This window comes from Sinocyclocheilus grahami, unplaced genomic scaffold (genome assembly GCF_001515645.1).
Source record: "Sinocyclocheilus grahami isolate Dianchi unplaced genomic scaffold, SAMN03320097.WGS_v1.1 scaffold127.1, whole genome shotgun sequence".
NCBI classification, from domain to species: domain Eukaryota; kingdom Metazoa; phylum Chordata; class Actinopteri; order Cypriniformes; family Cyprinidae; genus Sinocyclocheilus; species Sinocyclocheilus grahami.
This window is the reverse complement of record NW_015505306.1, coordinates 2133895-2140917: the sequence shown is the minus strand read 5'-3', so window position 1 is coordinate 2140917 and position 7023 is coordinate 2133895. Positions and strand designations below refer to the sequence as shown.

Sequence of the window (7023 nt, the reverse complement as noted above, 5' to 3'; positions counted from 1 at the left end):
GCCGATACCGATATGGTGGCCGATATATCGTGCATCCCTATCAAGCATCATAAAAGACACAAAAGCACCATAAAGTAAAGAAGTGCATAAGACTTGTGTCTTATATAGAAGTCATATGAAGCCATATAAAGCTTAGTCTGAGGAACTGGCTGATATTTATTTATATAAAAAATTGGCACACACATATTAATGCATGTATAAACATACACAATTTCGTTTGTATTTTAAAGAAGAAAAACAACCTGACAGGTGAATAAATTAAGATGTTTCTCATTTTCAGATGAAGACATTAAAAATTAAAAAAGGCACTTTAATAATGCGAGATCAAAGGCCGTAGTGAAAATGCACGCAATCCTCTCTCATTCCTGTGAGTCATGAGATGCTATGACAGTCACGGTGTCAACTGACAGGTTTGGGAGGCCTCCACCGCTAACAGACTCCATGCCAGGGGAGATGCACACACATATTAATGCATGTATAAACATACACAATTTCGTTTGTATTTTAAAGAAGAAAAACAACCTGACAGGTGAATAAATTAAGATGTTTCTCATTTTCAGATGAAGACATTAAAAATTTAAAAAGGCACTTTAATAATGCGAGATCAAAGGCCGTAGTGAAAATGCACGCAATCCTCTCTCATTCCTGTGAGTCATCACTAAGTGAGCTGCTATGACAGTCACGGTGTCAACTGACCGGTTTGGGAGGCCTCCACCGCTAACAGACTCCATGCCAGGGGAGATGACATTTAGACGGGCCAACTGAACACTGAAACTCCCGCAGAGAAAAACAACGCAAGGGTAAGAGGAGAGGTGAACACGCAGTCCTGCGGCTGATGATTAGCTGTTTCCTGGATTAGAGAATGTTGGAACCCCGAGACTTGTTTTTAACCAACGTGGGATCCATACAAATAACTCAATTTGACATTTTTGACATAATGAGAACCAAATCACAGTTCCTGCCATTACAAACAACACAAGCAGCTATTATTATCAACAGTGAAAACCCAAATATGGTTTATATTATGTTATTTTTTAAATTAGCCTTTTGCATAACACAGTGATTTGTTAAAAACAATCCAACAAGACCCCAAGATATTACACAGTCTCAATGGACAAAAACAACACTTTCCATCAGAAACGCAAGAGTTGGTCAGTATTAGTTGCTCTCTGTTTTCAATTACAGGCAAAAAACATCTTAACATCTTTCCTGTCAAGTCTCCGAGCATTCAATAGCTTTGTAAATAGATGCCAGCAAAAAGAGTAAGAAGAAAGGAAGTAAGGAAGTCCGACTGATTTATTCCTCCCAGCCTGAGGTAAAGCTTGCAAATCACGGACTGTGTCCGTGGTGGGACACTTGTAAAGTGGCCTCAGAGGACTTGCAAGAGCATACGGAGGAAGAAACAGTCTCATCCCAGACTAAGCGGAGTCCACAGTGCTCGGATCAAGCTGTGAGACCATATTTCATGAATTAGCAGCAACTTCCTGTTTGGGCCATCTGTAAAGAAAGGTATCTTTACAAGCATGGGTGGGCTTCTAACTAGCAAGACTAACAGCTTATATTTAGTCAAAGAAGTTTAAGACAGTGAGTCTCTGTTAGTAGTGATGCACCATTATTAAAATTCTGTTCAATACCGATAAGGTGATAATTATTTTCATGTTAATAGGTGATATAAAATGTTACACTATTTATACTACTTGTTAAAATGAATTAAAAATAAAATACTTTTATTCTCAAGAATGCATTAAATTTATCAAAAGTGTCAGTAAAAGACATTCATAATGTTAAAAAATATTTTTATTTCAAATGTATTTTAAAATAGTTATTTTAAATTGTAATAATGTTTTAATCAAATAAATGCAGCCTTGGTGAGCATAAGAAACTTCTTTAAAAAAAAAAAACTTTTTGATCCCAAACTTTTGAACGGTAGTGTATATCCAATATTGAGCCATACAGATTAATTAAAAATATCTAAACTATTTAATCAAAATATCTAATATGGTGATAACCAATATAATGCAAATACATGGTGCATCTCCAGTATTTGTAGCCTTAAATGAAGCCCCTGTATGATTTGTCAGAATCAAGCAGCCGCTTTAACATTATCGCTCCATTCCCGGAGGGGAACCCCAGATGACCAGACAAACGTGAGCTGTACAAACGCATGCATGTAAAACATATAACTTAACTTCAGCTGATAAGACATTTCCTGTGAGCTCTGGAAAAATGGTCACAAACTCTTTCAATAGGTCTTTTCTTCTCCTTACACATTCCCCAACATGATTTCAAGAAAAAAAGGGAAGATTCATATATCTTGTCTTCTAGACTATACTTTTGTCAAACGGTACCATGACCATTTAAAGGCAACATTACTCAAGGGAGCCATTCCTTTACGAAAACCTTTACTTCTCAGAAGTAAACGATTCCAGAAAAAAAAACATATACAACAAGATGCATACAATTATATGAAAGATAATGATTAAGCTCTGGAAAACTACAAAAGACACACAGAGGCAAGATCCAGCCAGTTAGAATGTTGCAGAACGAGAGAGAGACAAAAGGAGAGAGGGAATAAGCAAACTGTGGCCTCCTGCAGAGAGCAGTTCAATGTAGAAGGGAAATTGATGTTAACTCTACACAAACACAGTGTTAGACCCATAGTGTTTGTGTAGAAGTGATGACCGCTCGTTCTGCGATGAGCCAGAGAGAGGGTGACCTCTGATGCTCGGGGTTGTAAAAGCAGATGATGTAATGCGCACAATGGAAAAAAAAAAAAGTATAGAAGTGAGGGATATCGTACACCCAAACTGGCAAAGGACAGCAGAAGTGTAAGTGATAAAGATGGTGTCAAAAACAATATGGAACAGGAAACTTGCCAAAACGGTATGTGACTTGGCTAACAAGCTCACCAACTCCTGTTGTTATAGGACGCACTGCGTATTAACATTCCTGTCTGCCAAAACATTAAATGCGCAAAGAGGAAATGTTCTGCCAGCAAGCTTTTAGTCAAAATGAAGTCATCCGCAATTCGTTCCTCTGGCTAACTAGTTATGAGCCACCTGTGCAGCATAGCTGGAGCGATAAGGCTTTTGGAAATCTGTCCCTGGCATTCTTAACAGATAATCCAACAGTAGTCTTGAGAGGTTCAAGTGTATCTTTGGGACGACCGGAATGACCTTTAAAAGATGGATCATGGATCTGACCTCAAGGCGTTGACGACAACCAGAAGAACCACAACATCTGGGAATCACAGCAAAGCTGATACAGCACGGTGACATCACTTCTACAATATGGAAGATGAGTGAAGATCACATGAGAGACAGAATGCAAGCAATTTTGGGCACTTTTCCTCAGCATGCTTCAGGCAAACATCAATTCCTGTTGCAAAAAGGCATTTTACGTTCAATATTAGTTCTTCAGAAACAGGCTCAAATGGAGATTCCTGCAAGCTATCTGTATTGAGATAAATGAACACATTCACATAGCTCAGTCATATGATTGTCCAAATATGCTCAGAAACCATCTTGACTTGAGTTGTTGATCCTTGAAATGGGTCTCATGACCAATGTGATCATATACAGTGAAACTGTCAGGCAATACTTAAATGTGAACAGACCAGAAAAGCAAGCTACTGTTGATTAAAATATATATATATATGTTTACTTGTGCTTAAATACTCTAAGGTGACATTTAATGTTTCTCTCAAAAGCTACTTGAATAATTCACACTCATAATGATGGTAAACAGGATTCAGTTGTTCACAGGAACAAGAATGACCATTGAAAGAGTCCACTGAAAGAAAGAATTAATTGCAGCTGGAGGCATGAATTTCATTTCTAATCATCCGTTAAATCTAGACATTCCGCACTACTTTGCATTGCAAATAAGTACTGGTTATACAGGTGTGATGGTAGACAGCTAGCAGTGCCTCGTATATGTGACCCTGGAGCACAAAACCAGTCTTAAAGGGATCCCCGGGTATTAAGACATGTATAGCTTAATATAACGTAAATTATGTCCCTTATTTAAATATATAGTAGAAACCCCATGAAAGATGTATGTTATTTAAAAAAACTGACATGGTTTTTGGACTATGGGGGGCGCCATTATTTTATGTGCACAGTACATTCTGCATCGATGCCGTCAAATGGTTGCACTCGGTGAGCTACTGGCGCTTATTTCTATAGTCTTTGGCTTTTTACCGCAACACAACTCAGAATACACAACTCAGAAGATAAAATACTGATACGATATCACATTGTGTGACTTTTGGTTGTAATTTTCAGTCGAAGGGCAACAAGAGAAGCAATGCAAGACTTCACAAGAAGAGGAGAAAAGAATGAGAAGATGCCTGTGGACGAATAAAACTTCCTAAAGACCTGCTTCTTTTTTCACTCCACTTTAGTCCTGATGCCTTTGAGTCTTTTAGTAGACCAGAGCTACTGAAAGAGCTTACAAACGGCTGAGAAACGCTATGTCATCCTGTAAACATGCCGACGCTAATCATGACGCGCGGCCGCTAGAGGAATTTCTCAGCGCAGATTTTCCTCGAGATCCGGGGCGTTTAGACTCCATGTGGGGAAAAATCGAGGGTACAGCATTTGGTTAAAGCCTATGCTTATCCATCTCCACCTGTAAGCTCTTTCAGTAGCTGTGGTCATCATAACAGTATTTTATTTTCCGAGTTGTCTATTCCGAGTTGGGTTGTGGTAAAATTAGCAACAGGTAGCGCCAGTAGCTCACCGAGTGCAACCATTTTACGTCATCAGAATAATGGCGCCCCCCGTAGTCCAAAATATGTATAAAACTATGTGATTTTTTAAATAACATACATCTTTAATGGGTCTTCTACTACATATTTCAGGAAGAGACATTATTTACGTTATATTAAGCCATACAAGTCTTAATACCCAGGGATCCCTTTAAGTTGCTGGGGTATATTTGTAGCAATAGCCAAAAATACATTGTATGGGTCAAAATTATTGATTATTCTTTTATGCCAAAAATCATTAGGATATTAAGTAAAGATCATGTTCCATGAAGATATTTTGTAAATTTCCTACCGTAAATATATTAAAAGTTTTATGGACCACACTCCATTACTGCCAAAGGGTTTAGTGCTAAAAAGGGTTCAGTGCTAGCAGACATATACAGGAAAACATGAATATTCCCAACAAAGCCAATTATGGAAAACATTTTCATCCCACAAGCATCCTTCTAAAAGTCCTGTGGAGTTTTCAGTGGAAGTGGGCTGAAACCCTCAGAGGTCTGCTGCTTTGGGTTTTGGGAGAGTATGAATATGTTGACTGTATAAATAGAGAAAGGGCAGTGAGGAGTTTGAATGACTCATCAAAATGAGGATATTCTCCCACAGGAGGAATGAAATGTGCCGTAGGAAACAGTGGTTTCACTTTGTTAGCAGTGAACATCCTGGCTTTCAATACATCTAATAGTCTTTGACATGCTCCAAATGACCACCTACAATGAGACATACAGAGTGTGCTATTGATTCTTGCCCTAAACTTTATTTTTAGCTTTAGTGACTTCATTTCATATCAAGCTATGGCTCTATGTCAAACCTGTTGACAACAGAATCAAACGTTGACTTTGCTGTTACTCTAGACAGCTCTTCCATTATTTTTAACACTTCGAAGAATGGTGGCAAGTCTGTGAATGCGTCACTGGTAGCAACTGAAATGGGCTGAAGGAAACAGATGAGAAAAACACAGGGTTTTTTTTTTCACACACAAACAAACGGATAATGACATGGACATGACCAGCATAGAGAGGAAGAGAGTGTGTGGATTTCTTCCTGATCCCCTGCAGGATGTGGGCAGACATATAAATGATATGTGTCATGTTGAGAAAGTCACTGCAGTAAATTCAGTATAATATTTTTTTTGAAACTTAAGCCTATTTTTAGGATTAAGTTTTTTGCTTTGAGATATTACATATTTCTTTGCGTCAATTAAGCAATTTTTTTACCCAATTTCTAATTACTTTCTTGCGAAACTGGAATTGTAAAAAAGATTAAATAATATATATACATTTTTAATTACAGATCGTTTTTTACATTTAAATCAGCATAAATAAAAATATTACTATGACACCCAAATACAATTAATCATAAACACAATGCAAAAAATCATAATAGTGCTAAAAAAAGGCATCTCTTCCTTTAAGCAAAATAATTATAATGTTTTATTCTGGGGTGAAATAAAACTCCAAAATTTCTACCTACAAAAAAACTATTGCAAAAATTAGGCGGTGTGGAGGTGAAATTACACAGGGCTAGAGTGTCTGGGTCTCATTCAGCACTGTAACCTACACACTTTTAATTACAAGGCCAAGACAGAAGGTGCAGACAGGGAGTAAAGGATGAAAAAGGAGCGCAGAACAGGCAAGCACGCCCCCTCTGCAAACTCACAGATGCTTAAAGAGACTTAAATCTTCCCTGCTCAGAACTTTCCAGCTTAAACATCCGTGAAGCTCTAACATGGAAAACAGGCCGAGTTTCAGGCGTGAACATGGAAAAATCATACTTATACAGACATGTATTTAAAGATACTCCAACATATACACACACAAAAGTCCAACTTGCTTTTAAGTAAACTTTTCTACAATGTTAGTCAATGTTTGTAAAGAAGCAAGAGGCAGCAATACACAAACAGAATGGGAGATAGCGAGAAAAGAAAAGAAAAAAAGGGAGGAAGATAGAGTGAAAGTGTTTTGACCTACCCTCTGCTCTTCCCCGCTCAGCCTCAAACCTCCAGTGTGAGCCTCAGCTGGAGTCTCTGGGCTTCTCTCTGACTCCACCTACATAGTGTCATGTGACACTAACTCATCACACCCCTCTCCAACTCCAGAGAACTCAGTGAAAAGAGATGGCCAGAGGAAAAAGGAAAGAGAACGAAAGCAGGAAGCCAATCTGCCTGACAAAGCACGTGCACACACGCATGCACGCAAACACACACACACACACACACACACACACACACACACAGCTTAGTGGCTGGCTATCCC

General features: G+C 38.3%; 1 protein-coding gene across 2 annotated transcripts in view; it reads right to left on the bottom strand.

Annotated features, from left to right (window-relative positions):
* LOC107590413 (septin-9-like) overlaps positions 1-6785 on the bottom strand; it is a 35080-nt gene extending 28295 nt beyond the window's left edge. For both annotated transcript variants that reach the window (XM_016279151.1, XM_016279153.1), the window contains exon 1: positions 6739-6785. The gene's annotated coding sequence lies outside the window, so the exon portion shown is untranslated. The remainder of the gene's footprint in view (positions 1-6738) is intronic.
* Between the last annotated feature and the right edge of the window lie 238 nt (positions 6786-7023).